We start from the raw sequence: 14,826 nt of genomic DNA, 5'->3' as shown, positions 1-14,826 counted from the left end.
ATGGCATTATGGAGTGAGGGTTAATTTGCATATTACCTCTTGTATTATATAGGATGATTTCTCTTTGAAATATAATATTTTATCTAAAAATTAATGAGGAAGGAAAATTCTAATCATAAAATGTCATTTTATAATATAACTAGAGGCCCCGTGCAAAAAATTTGTGCATGGGGGAGGGGTGTCCCTCAGCCCGCCCTGTGCCCTCTCACAGTCTGAGACCCCTCGGGGAATGACCACCTGCTGGTTTAGGCCTTCTCCCCGGGGGATTGGGCCTCAGCTGGCAATCAGACATCCCAACATCCCTCTGGCAGCCCGGCAGCCCTCGGGGGATGTCCACCTGCCAGCGGGGAGCAGACCTAAGCTGCAGTCGGACATCCTTAGCGCTGCTGAGGAGGCAGGAGAGGCTCCCACCACCACCGCTGTGCTGGCAGCCGTCAGCCTGGCTTGTGGCTGAGCAGAGCTCCCCCTGTGGGAGCGCACTGACCACCAGGGCACAGCTCCTGCATTGAGCGTCTGCCCCCTGGTTGTCAGTGTGTGTCATAGTGACCAGTCATTCCCAGTCTTTCTGCTGTTAGGGTCAGTTTACATATTACCCTTTTATTATATAGGATAGAGGCCTGGTGCATGGGTGGGGGCCGGCTGGTTTGCCCTTCAGGGTGGGGGTCCCCACTGGGGTGCCACTGGGGTGCCTGACCAGCCTGGGTGAGGGGCTTATGGCTGTTTTGAGGCTGGCCACACCACCTTTAGGGTGGGGGTTCCCCACTGGGGTGCCTGGCCAGTCTGGGTGAAGGGCTGAGGGCCGTTTTCAGGCTGGCCAAGCCTCCCCAGTGACAGAAGCTCCCAGCCTCTCTTTTTTTGCTTTTTCTTTTTTTCTGGGATTTATTTACCTTCTATAATTGAAACTTTGTAACCTGGAGTGGAGCTCAGAGATGGCCAGGGCTTGGCTTCCTCCATCACCAGGGGCAACCCAAGGCTCCAGCTCCGTGGCCACGGCCGGCTGAAATCAGGTATCTGGTGTTTATTTACCTTCTATAATTGAAACTTTGTTGCCTGAGTGGAGCTCAGAGCCGGCCAGGGCGGGTGGGAGGGAAAGCCTCCTGCACTCCAGCTCCGTGGCCATGGCCGGCTGAAAGCAGGTATCTGGGGTTTGTTTAGCTTCTATAATTGAAACTTTGTTGCTTTGAGTGTAGCTTAGAGCAGGCCACGACAGGCAGGGAACCTTGGCTTCCTCCATCACTGGAGCAAGCAAGCCTCCTGCTCGTTCCAGCTCCGTGGCTGCCAGCCGCCATCTTTGTTGGCAGTTAATTTGCATATCTCACTGATTCCCTAATGGGAGGCGTAGTGAAGGTGTGGTCAATTACCATGTTTGTCTATTATTAGGTAAGAAGTTTTAGAAGAAAAATATAATTGGTATTTCAAATTTCTGTTGATATATTTTTCTTTAGATGTTTCCATTCAACTGTTGAAGAATAATCTTCAAAATAGTTGATAGTTGGATTATAAGGAATTAAAAACATTATTATAAAACTAGAGGCCCAGTGCACGAATTCATGCATGGGTGGGGTCCCTTGGGATGGCCTGCGGAGATTGGGCCTCAGCTGGCACCCCCAGCCTCATAGCCCCGCAGCCCAGGCTGGCAACCTGCCTTGGCCTGGTACCGCTCCGTCACCTCCACCATCCCGCCTGTGGGGTGATCGATTGGGACCAGGCTACCCACCGGCTCCCTCAGCACCTGGGAGCTGGGTGGTGGCCCCACACTGCTCCACCACAGCTGGTTGCCATCTGCAGGGCGATCGGTGAGGCAATCGGGCCTCTGCTCACACCTGCCTTGGCCTGGCACCGCCTGCTCACCTGCTCCACCATCCTGCCATGGTCCCACTCTCATGGGGGCCCATCGAAGCTGGCAGTGCCTCCACTGCCACCCGCTGTCAGTGCTGAATCACCAACACCCGCCATGGTCTGCGCCGCCCCCTGGTGGTCAGCGCATGTCATAGCGAACAATCAAACTCCTGGTCTCCCTGTCAAACTCCTGGTCGAACAACCACCTGAGGGGACAATTTGCATATTAGGCTTTTATTATATAGGATCTCTTTTTATGGAAGCCAAACTTTAAGTCTGTTCTTAACAGCCCCCAAGATTTCAATAGCTATCTTCTGGCTATTCATGGAGATTAGAAATCTACAGAGCTATTTCATTTACTTTTGTGTGATATAATCTTGTAAACTTCCATTTTCAGTACCTCTTTGAATATGATATTTTTATTTATTTGCTGTTGAATGAAGTATTTTTACAAGCTGTGTTTTGCATTTTATTTTAATGATCTAAAAAACTATCAAACTTTGTTTTTAATTTGTTTCCTAAAATATTTAAATTAGAATTTTCATTTACCAGTTCACTGTGTTGGTGATAATCAGCAGAATGAAATGATAAGTACAAGAAAATGCATCTTTTATGGTTGGATAAACCCATCAATAGGAATAACAAAAAAAAAGGGCTGCTTCCTTTTTGTTTTAATAAGCTTGAGAAAGCATCTGACTTACTATAAACAATATACTTCACCAACCATGTAAGAATTTATTTCCATTGTCACGATTTAGTTAGTTGAAAAATGTTTTTTTACCAGCTTGCAAGTTGCTTATTGTTCTTATTAAAGGAAGTTTTTCCTTATGAGAGTCAATGGACTGTGGTAGAGAGTAATTTGATAGAGTAGAGGTTCTAAAACTGGCGATTCCTTAACTATTCCTGCCTTGCTTAAATATCAGCAACATAAAGCCAGTTAAGAGAACTGATGATTTGTGAAAAATCCTCTCAATATAGACAGCGTGGAAATAGTCTATTTGAAATCTAGAAATATGACTCCTTTGTCATTGTCTAAGTTGAATCAAAAGTAAGGCTAATTCTGTGATAGAAAGAGAAGAGAAAACTTATCTATTCAGCACATGGCAAAAAAAAAAAGATAATTTAAGAGAGTGTAGTTATGTTACAAGCAGAATGTAGCAGGTTTAACTCAAAATAATTCCTTTAACCTCCTATTCGAGTGTAGATGTTTTATGAATTCAAAAGATATGACATGAATTCAAAGGATATGAGTTCAATAAAGTGCAGATTCATATGATAAGAATTACAAATTTTACCAGACAGACAAAGATGATTATCAACATGTTAAATATATTTTAATAAATGTGCATTTCAAAGGCAGAGAAGACACATAAATGATATTGCATTTAACTACACGTGGAAAACAGTCTTTGAATGGGCAGAAAAATCTAAGAAATACTAAATTTGGCAATGAGCATGAAGTGTTACTTGAAATATTAAATGACTATTACATGTTGGAGGGCTACTGACAAGAACAAAGGAGAGTACAGTTGAAGGAGGTAGTGACATAAATGTGAATCATTGGGCCCCTGACTTAAGGACTTAAGTAAATTACATAAGATCTAGTACAATACTGTATTATCTTGGGTGAAGAAACAGCATAACAGACCATCCCAAAGCTTAGTAGCTCTACATCAGAGCCACTGAAGTTGGGTCCAGTTCTGGTTTTGCATTTCCTTCTGTTGGGGTTTGTCTGGGTCGTTCACAGGGCTGTTGTGATGATGCAAGCGGCTCTGTTGAGTTCTTGTTGTTTCTGTTTCTTGTGCTCTCCTTCTCGCTGGGCTTCCGCTGAGATCCTCACAGGGCAGCACTGCATTCCAAGGGGCCGGTGAACTGGTGACTGGCAGCCAGACCTGTGACCCCAGATCCCCTGCTTTAAGGAGAGAATATAGACCTTCATGAGGACGAAGTTCTTATTTTCATACAACTTCCTGGTTCATGGTTTGCCTTGTCTGGTTCTTTGGTTTCGTTTTGAGACATCTTTTCATATTTATAAGAAATGGTGTGTATTTATTTAAACCTAAATAGAGTTTTAAGTCAGTTTCCATCTCATAGAAGCTTGCAGACCTAAAGTCTTCTTTCCATTTCAACTTTCTTGTTTTTTTTTCTTTTAAGTCCCATTTGTAAAACTCCCTTATACATGTTAAGGGCTTTCTAGGGATCAGGTTATAAATCATTTTTATTAGGCAAAAGTGAGGCTAAGGATTATTTTGGAGATGGGCCCCTTGCTGATTTGGGTTTAGTGTCTGGTTGCTGTAGAACAATTGCTCTCATGTTCTCAGAAGCCTTTCACCTCCTTGAGAATGTGTGCTCAGCATCACCTTAATTCTCTCTGAGGTCTTGCCCTGGTCAGGTGGCTCGGTTGGTTGGAGCGGCATTTCTTACACCAAAAGTTTGCAGGTTCGATTCTCGATTAGAATACACACATATGTTTGGGGTTCGGTCCCTGGTCAGGGCATGTTACAGAACTGGTCATGAATGTGCTTCAACCACAGGACCACTGAATGCAGAAAGAGAAAAGATAGAATTCAAGGAGCAATGCTAGTAAAGAAAGTGATACACTGAGGGCAGATCTAATCAGCAAGCTTTATGAACACCACCTCCATATTAATTTCTGTATTAATAGTGACTCAGTTAGGGGGGGGTCCTAAAACAAGACAATTTAAAGTACTATAGGAAAGTAACCTGTGGCAAAGGGGGACAGGGCAATGGACGTGTGAGCTTGCAAAGCCTTGCGGTGCTGTCTGGAGCAGAGAGACTTAGCAGCAACGCCTTTGTTATCAGGCCGGTTGTCATCTAGGAACAGGAGAGCGAATGAGTGGGGAGCAGGCACAGCAAGCACCCTCCAGGCAAACAATTTCCCTGGGGGATTTGATGCAGGAAGTGGCTGATTTGGCTTCCTCAAGGCTTCTGCACAGGGAGGTTCTGCAGCAGGAGCTGTGCCCTGACCCTCTCCCTAACCCTATGGGGGAAAAGACCCCTGTGGGCACAGTGTCCCTCAGAGAGCACTGCCAATGCATGGCAAGGAAAGTGCCTGTGCCCTTCCCATGAAACTGCCAGGACAGAGGTCACTTAGCACAGTAGGCTTTTATTAGATAGGATGTTCTTGAGATAAATTGTCAACCTTGATATTTTTCTGAGTTTAATACATTCGGAAGTCTGAATTTTCAGTTTTTAGGTGATAACTTATTTTACTTCCATATTGTGGAGATTACTTTTTATTCTTACATTCAAATTTAGAATGAACTTCCATTCTTGAGGTAGCTTAATACATAAAATAGTAGCCTTTGCATTGTAATGGTGACATAGAATTATAAATATTTAAAATCTGAAGAGAATGAAAAACATAATCCAGTTATCTCATGTGTAGTTCAATGGATCCAAGAAGGAGAGTTGATACAATTACCACAGATAATTAGCCAGTGTTTTCCTCATAAATGGCAGTCCTCTGTCTTGCACTGATGACATATCTGTAGGAAGTAGAGAATCGGGAAGATAACATGAGTAGGTAATTTTATGATAGGGTTGGGTGACTGCCATTATCCAAGGTTGAGATTTTCTGAAAATCTGAAAGCCTGAATTTCTGAAGTCCATAAATTTCAAGATTCATTTATGCCTGACAATATGCCACCTCTTCTTTCAAAGGAAAAAAAAATACATATATATTTAAGAGCTAGGGAATAAAGCTCAATAGAGAATTTGATTTTATATAGCTATTTAAAATGAAAATTTTTATGACTTGAGTGCAAGATAGTAAAAAATTCTTTACCATTGGGCCTTAAATGAAAGTTGAAAGTGGTCATAAAATGTTCAATTGGTTTCACATTTTCCAAAGCACTAAAGGAAAAAATATTGGTGATATTGTATGAAGCCACCTATGGACTTTATTTGGCTGATTGGAGAGGAAACACTATGACTATTAAGGTAATATTTTTTAAGATAGCAATAAAACTTTTTAAAAAGTAATATAATCCAGAAAATCAGTCACTTTTCTTATTTTATTAAAATTATAAATTTGAATAATGTGCCATTGAAATCACAGATTGTTCATATTGTTTTGGGTGTTCTTACTGGTGGATCTCCACCTAAATATTATATTATGGAGACCTCCCCTAAAGATCTGGGGAAGGAGTAGTTGATTACAAGTGGTCCTGTGAGAAAATATGTGTGAGAAACACTCAGCTTTATGACAAGGAACTAATCATAACAGATGAAAATAATTTTATCCCTGTGGATTGAATGCTTGATAAAATTAGTCTAATGTAATTTTTTGGCAGTAATTCCAGTCACACAATTTGGGCTCGTGTAAAATTTGAAAAATAGAATGTCTTCTTTCCTTTCTCCTTTTTTATGTTTCTCTGTCATTTCCTTAGCCTAATGCTTCTCGAGTGACCTTGAAAAGATGAAATGTAGTGGTTAATGGTAATGCATTATAAACCTGACATAAAAATTATTCTACTGTAGCTTTAATTACCTATCTCTTCATTTCTATTCTACAACATGTTTGAATTTTTATTAGTTAATTAATATTTTTATTTTTTATATAAGATTCATTTTTATATTTGTTATCGCCAATATTTTCTATTTTGTTTATTTCTATTGTCATTTTGCTAAATTTCTTTTGCCTGGATCTGTTTTGTTTAACCTGCTTTATAACAACTCAAGACAGTGTAGATCATTCATTTCCATAATTTCATGTTAAAGCCCATTTTTTAAGAAAGACTATTATTTATTAAATATACCTATAAGATTAAATGTTCAAATATATATTATTTTATGTTTATTAATTGCATGATTGATTTTATTTCTATATTACATCATCAGAACTATGTACAAGTTTAATAATAGTGATGTTTTATTGCTGTTTTCACAAGGCTATCATTATTAATAATTATACTTTTTTCATAATAATCTCTGTGTATTGTTATTAGTAAAATAAAGAAATTATTTGAATATTTTTTACATTTTACAATTATACCTAAACAGAAATATTTAGATATTTCAAAGTATTTTACATAATTTTACCTTTATATATCCAAATTTAGTGTTGTATTTAATGAACTTTGCATTAATGATTCTTAATTTGGGAAAACTGCATATATTTAATATTCATATTTTTGCAATCTAATACAGTTTGATTAGTTCAGCCTCCTGGTTTCTAAAAATACAAATAAAATTAAATTAACTTTATTATTTAAGAAAATGTATAATTTACTTTATCAGGCTACTTTAATTTTTATTTATCTTTATTAAATTGATTGTGATAACAGCCTATATAATAAAAGGCTAATATGCAAATATACCAAACGGCCGAACAACCGGAACAACCGAACAACTGGTCGCTATGACGTGCGCTGACCACCAGGGGGTGTGCGCGGAACATGGCGGGCATCGCCCGCAGCAGGATGGTGAAGGAGGTGAGCGAGGTTGCCAGACCATGGTGGGGCACCAGTTGCTGTCATTGGGGCGAGCCTCTGGTGGTTACTGAAAATTCTTTGCTCTTGCATGCTACGATCGCGCCCGGCGCTCATACCTGCTGCCGTCACCAGCCCTGCTGGCACCTGCTGCTGCCACTGGAGCCATCACTCACACCCGCTGCCGGAGCTGCCGCTCGCACCCACTGCCAGCGCTTGCCCCACTCGCACCTGCAGCCAGTGCCGGAGCCACGACTGGCACCCGCTGCTGGTGCCCGGTGCCAGTCCCAATCGCTTGGCACCATTAGCAGGTGCAAGCAGTGGCTGTGGTCCTGATTGCCCCTGAGGGCTTCTCCACCTCCCCCTGCTCCTGAGGGGCAATCAGGGCAGCAGCCACCGCTTGCACCCACTGACTGCACTGGCCCCACTCCCACCCGCTGCTGGCACTGTCCTCAAATCGTCTGCGCCTTCAGCGGGTGTAAGCAGGGCCGGTGCCATCAGCCCATGGGAGCAGCAGGGGCAGGAGTGGGGCTGCCAGCAGACAGGGGATGGGGGCGCGGCAGGAGAGGCCATGCAGGGGAGCGGAGGATGGGCTGAGACCTGCCCCTGTGCCTACCACAGCCTAGCGGCCCACAGTTCCTTTCAAGGTGCACGAATTGTGCACTGGGGCCCTAGTTGGATAATAAAATTATATAGATTTTAGGAATAAAATTGAATAATTCATCATCTGTATATTGTATTGTGTGTTTACCCCAAATTAAGTTTCCTTTCATTACCATTTATCCCCTTATTATTCTCTCTTAAGGCCCCAATCCCCTTTCCCTCTGGTAATAATAATTCTGTTGTATTTTTTCTATCTTAATCCCTTCACCTTTTCACCCAGCCACCATACCCCCTTCCTCTGAAAGCTGTCTAGTCTCTGTATGTATGTGCCTGTTTCTATTGTGTTTATTAGTTTCTTTTGTTCTTTAGATTCCACATATAAGTGAAATCATATGGTATTTGTCTTTCTCAGATGGCATATTTTACTTAGCATGATACTCTCCAGGTCTATTCATGCTGTGGCAAAGGGCAAGATTTTCTTCTTTTTTTATGGTGAGTAGCATTCCATTGTGTATATGTGCCATGGGGGTGCATATAATATTTCAACTAGTGTTTCAGGTTTCTTCAGATAAATTTCTACAAGTGAAATTGCTAGATCATAATGCAATTTAATTTTTAATTTTTTGAATAACTCCATTCTGCTTTCCACAGAGGCTGCACCAATCTGCATTCCCAACAACAGTGCACAAAGGTTCCCTTTTCTCTACATTCTTGCCAGCATTTGTTGTTTGTTGATTTATTGACAATAGTCACTCTCGTTCTATCTCATTGTGGTTCTAACTTGCATTTCTCTGATGATTAGTTTCATTGAGCATCTTTTCATATGTATATTGGCCATCTGAATGTACTCTTTGGAGAAGTGTCTATTTAGGTCCTATATATTCAGGTCCTTGCCAATTTATTAATTGAATTATTTGTATGTTTTTGGTATTGAGTTGTACATGTTTTTTTAAATAAATTTTGGATATTAACTCATTATCAGATGTACCATTGACAAATATAGTCTCCCATTCAGTGGGTTGCCTTTTCATTTTATTGATGTTTTCCTTTGCTGTGCAAATATTTTTATTTCAATGGATGCAGAAAAATCATTTGAGAAAATCCAGCACCTACTTATGATAAGAACTCTCAGCAAAGTGGGAATAGAGAGAACGTATCTCAACATAAGAAAGGCCATCTATGACAAACCCACAGCCAACAGCATGCTCAATGGGCAAAAACTGAATATGTTTCCCTTCACCTCAGGAATAAGACAGGAATATCAACTTTCACCACTCTTATTCAACATAGTACTGGAAGCCCCAGCCACAGCAATAGACAACAAGAAGACATAAAAGGCATCCAAATTGAAAAGGAAGAGGTAAACTGTCATTATTTGAAAATGGCATGCTACTGTATATAGAGAACCCTACAGATACCACCAAAAAACTACTAGAACTGATAAATGAATTCAGTAAAGTAGCAGGATACAAAATCAATATCCAGAAATCAGTTGCATTTCCATACACCAATAATGAACTATCAGAAAGGGAAATTAAGAAAACAGCCTATTTAAAGTTGCATAAAAATGAAATAAAATACCTATGAATAATTTAACCAAGGATATAAAAGACCTGTACTCAGAAAATTATAAGATGCTGAAGAAAGAGGCGTAAGAAGATACAAATAAGTGCAAGCATATATCATGTTCATGGAAAAGAAGTATTAACATCATTAAAATGTCCCTACTACCTAAAGAAATCTGTAGATTCATTGCAATTTTTATTAAGATACCGATGGCATATTGGAGGAATCATGATACCTGATATCCAACTATACCAGAAGGCCATAGCATAAACAGAGACATATAGATCAATGTAACAGAATAGAGTCCAGAAATAAACTCACACTGTTATGTTCAATTAATATTTAACAAAAAAGGCAAGAATATACAATGGGGCAAAGATAGGCTATTCTGTAAACGGTGTTGGGAAAATTGGAAAGACAAGTGTGAAAAATAAAACTAGACCACCTTCTTACACAGTCCATAAGAATAAACTCAAAATGGATTAAAGACTTAAATATTAGACTTGAACCCATAAAAATCCTAGAAGGAAACAGGCAGTAAAATCTTAGATATTTCTCATAGCAATATTTTTTTCTGACATATCTCCTCATGCAAGGGAAACAAAATAAAAATAAACAAATGGGACTACATAAAATTACTTTAATTTCAATTTTAAATTAATTTACTTCAGTTTTTCTAGGCTACATTATCCCCATACACACTTTTATGGTAAAATTGACTTGAATACTTTTGTATAATAAAGCTTTATATAGATTATATCATCATAGATGAAACAGAACTCATGGAACATTTTTAAGATAAATAGAAAACACAGAAGTCATATATTTTCAAAGGAAATAGCAAATACAATGATTCAAATTAAAATTGGAGTAAACTGGAGTCTATTAATGCCAATTAATTTAAGGAAACACCAGCTTAAAATGGTGTACTGCAACTTATTTTATTTCACTCCCTCAGAGAAAATTAACTGCTGTGAATGAACACATAGAACAACCAAGGACACACAATATGTTGTTTTGTACACTAGCAATTTTATCCTTAATTTTCCAAAATATTTCTCTCATCAATACTTTGATTATCTAAGAAGATATAAGCTAACGACCCATCCCATGCTTCTCTAAAGAACAAATAAAACAAAGGACAAAGGAACACCAGAGAAATCGCACAATGGAGTGAGAACAAGGACTGTGTTGATTCATTTCACTCTTATCCTAGAAGAGTCAAGTGGTTTGTTTCTGTCCCTGGAGAAAGCTCTTGGTCTGAGCTTTGAAATGTCAAGTTTAATTAAGACAAAGTGTTTTTTTCAGCCCAACAAAAGAAATATATCTTTCAAAATAACTGTCTCTTAAAGTTAGACAACACAGTCTATCTCCGTGAAACAGCTCACGGTGTTAAATCAGTTGTCAACTTCAACCTGGCACCAACATGGTATATCAGTTAGCTGGGTGCCCAGTCACTGCCCAGCACGGCTAGTAAGACCAATGGGCAGAATCACAGCACGTTTATAAAAGCTTGGCTATTCAAACAAAAAGAACCCAGATGCCAACTGCCTAAAACATAACCAGCACGAATTTGTTTGTGACAGAGTCAAGTCAAAATAATAAATCCATCAGGATTTGGGACAAAATGTGTAAGAAAAAGGTAGACTGAAACAGAGGTTAGCATTTCTCAGAAATTTCTCAGTTACCTGTCATTGTTACTTACTCTATTTTAAACGTAAGAGTTTATTTCTCCAGAGAACCGCTGTGCAGCACATTTACATAGAAAATATACACTTCTTTGTGATTTTTATGGATGACTTCTCAAAACAGCATGTATATTTAACGTAACTCAAAAATACATGTAAACCATGTTGTAGGAGACTTGTAAAGGAATGTGCTTAATCTTAGTGGCTGCCTGGATACAAATATGTTATCAAAAATGTTTTTAAATGTATTAACATTTTATAGTCACCTTTTCTTTTCAACAGGATACAAGACAGTATGCTTGTTATGAATAAGTATTTTATTGTTTTCATTGTTTTGTCTTAATGAACTATTAAGGAGAAGCCTCAATGTGCAGTTGACAGACCATAGTTTTAGATTTAGGGTACCTGAGTTCCCATGTAGATATGCTGCTAACAGACTACATTGATATAAGCAAGTGGCAAATGGTCTTATCATCGTAATTTATAAACTTTATTAGGTGCTGTGAACTTTTATCATGAGATGCCAGTGTCATTCAATATCATTTCAATTTACTTCTGTCAAATAGGTGTTCTAGAAATTTCATAGCCTAGAACAGTGATGGCGAACCTATGGCATGCGTGTCAGAGGTGACACGCGAACTCATTTTTTTGGTTGATTTTTCTTTGTTAAATGGCATTTAAATATATAAAATAAATATCAAAAATATAAGTCTTTGTTTTACTATGGTTGCAAATATCAAAAAAATTCTATATGTGACACAGCACCAGAGTTAAGTTAGGGTTTTTCAAAATGCTGACACGCCAAGCTCAAAAGGTTTGCCATCACTGGCCTAGAATCTATTTTGGAGGTTTTGGAGGACAGTTTATTCAAAGAACGTGCTTAGCTGCCTCCTGTCGGCTTCATTGGCAGTCTTGAGAACTCGTATCTTTTTTCATACTCTTGCTCTCTGCTCTATACAGTGTTCCCTCACTTTTTCTTCCTCGACAGATGTGTCCATTCTACAAGCCTGAAGTCAGTTATGACATTGTACATGAGTACTCCCTGATGCTTGAAGACAGTATTAACAACCCAATTTTTATTTCCAAGACACACTGCTATTGTATTTTAGTCCTTATTCCATTGAATTATTGTAGATTAAACATGCTTGTAGTTTCTTTTGCCTGATTTCAGGTACCTGCAGTGAACCATGGTCCAAACATAATAAATGGGAAATTCCAGAAATAAACGATCTGTAAGCTGTACATTTTGTGCAGTTGTGAGTGTGCCATGAAATCTACAGGACTCAGCTCCCTCCTGCCCGGGATGGGACTCCTCCCCTCTCCAGGGTCTCAGTCTCTGCACTAGAGATGCTCCAGCCACCTGGTCACTAAGTAACCTCTGGGCAGTGATGGCGAACCTTTGGAGCTCGGCGTGTCAGCATTTTGAAAAACCGTAACTTAACTCTGGTGCCGCGTCACATATAGAAATTTTTTGATCTTTGCAACCATAGTAAAACAAAGACTTGTACTCCTTAATAACCACACTGACCCCCCGCCCCCATTCCTAACCTCTAATGACGATTCTGATAAGTGTGTAGCGTTATCACATTGTGGTTTTAATCTGCATTTCCCTAATGATGGTGAACATACTTGTCATCACATAAATTCTTTGGTAAAGTGTCTGTTTTTACTTTGATAAAGTGTTCTTTTGAGAATTCTTTCATATTCTAGATACAAGTTCTCTTGCAGTGTGTAATTTTGCTTATAATCCCATTAATGGCCTTTCACAGAGTGCTTTTTTATTCTTTAGTTTTGATTATACTATATATCAATTTTTGTTTTTATGGGTCTTAATTTTGGTCTAGTGCTAAGCCCTGAAAATCATTTCCTTTTTACTTTTATTCTTGAAAAGTTATATTTTTTTGTTTTATATTTAAGTCAATGAGGTGGGCCATTTTGAGTTTGGATAGATTTTGTTCCTTCTTTTTAACTTTGTTATTTTGCCTGAAGTTGCCCAATTGCTTCATTATCATGTGTTGAAAATTCTATCACTCCTTACTTAAATATTTTTACTCCTTTGGTAAAAATTAACTCAACATATTTGTATGGATCTATTTCCAGATTTCCATCTGTTATATTGATTATTCTTTATATCCATCTCCTAGGCACTGCCATACTATATCTATATCTATAAAAGCCCAAAGACCGAGAGGCAGAAGAACCAGAACAACCAGCCTACCAGTCGCGATGATGCACACTGACCACCAAGGGCAGACGCTCAACACAGGAGCTGCCCCCTGGTGGTCACTGTGCTTCCACAGTGGGAGTGCCGCTCAGCTGACCTGGATGAGCAGCTGCTCCTACATGGGAGCAGCTGCTAGCAGGCCCAGGGTGAGGCCAAGTCTCTGCACCTATCAAATACCTGGGACAATCCAGACTCTGGCCTGACCCCACCAGCTGATTCAGGCCCTCTAAGGTGTGTTCTAGAAAGAGTGCAGGGAGCTGGCACAGGTGGATGGCAAGAGGGGATGTGAATGTGGAACCCCCGGAGAGTCTGTCCTGATGGCTGAGGATCCTGGAGCACAGCTGCCCTGAACATCCCTGATGGTGTCACCGACCTGGCATCACACATCAAGAACATTCACTGAGTGACTTTGGGGTGCAAAGCTCTCCTCCAGGTTCCTCTAGGACACAGAACATGCCTTTACCCAAGACATTACCCTGAAATATCAGCTCCGACTAATTTCCTCATTCAGCAGCCAACTCAGAGGGTGGGTCCACAACCGCTTGGCTGACCAGGATGAGCAGCGCTCCCACAGCGGGCCGATCCCCGCAGGCCACGCCCTCCACCAGTGCAGGAATCCATGCACTGGGCCTCTAGTTACTACTATAACTATATAACTCATAACTTTGCAGAGCAGCAGTCCCTCCCACTTTAGTCTTCTTTCCCAAAATTTTTTTGGCTATTCTAAGTCTTTTTCATTTCTATATGAATTTTAGAATAAGGGTAGTGGAATTTTTCACAAATAAGTCCACTAAATTATGGTTGTATTTTGTTCAAAATGGTTTAGAAGTCTTTTATCACAGCATTCAGACAGTGAATGTGTAGAAACTCCAGTCTTTTAATATCTTAACAGATTGAAATTTTTCAGTTCATGACTGGGAAATAGAAAGACATTAAAGCATATTCCTATAAATCCATGGAAGGCACCAGAGAAATTAAATGATAAGAATTAATAAGGTATACAAGCTATAATGTTAAATTTCTAAAATTGCAATTTGTAGTATTGAAATGAGAGAAGAATCTTTGAGAGGAAAACATGTTTCATTGAAATAAATTGTATTATGTACTGGACTGGAATAAAATTAAGAAGGCCCACAATGTTTTAGCATCTAAATTTAGTGAAATATTCAAATAAAAATATGTGTTTATTTGGTGAATATGCCAATAAAATTTATTTATCAAATAAAGGTAACTGAAATTAAAACACGGTAGTACCTGAGACATGTTATAGGTCAGAATTAATTTACCATTTATATTAAATAATAGAATTTAGAATTGCATACATTTAGCAGCAGCATCACCCAGGTTTCTGTAAATGAAATGATTTCTCAAATAAAAATATTATGGTATAAACAGATAAGTCATTTAAGTGTCCACATTTCAACTTAATAAGAATAAATAGAACTTTGAGATT

Source organism: Myotis lucifugus, unplaced genomic scaffold (genome assembly GCF_000147115.1).
Source record: "Myotis lucifugus unplaced genomic scaffold, Myoluc2.0 scaffold_154, whole genome shotgun sequence".
Lineage (NCBI taxonomy): Eukaryota > Metazoa > Chordata > Mammalia > Chiroptera > Vespertilionidae > Myotis > Myotis lucifugus.
The sequence above is the reverse complement of the archived record's forward strand: the minus strand, read 5'-3'. Positions refer to the sequence as shown.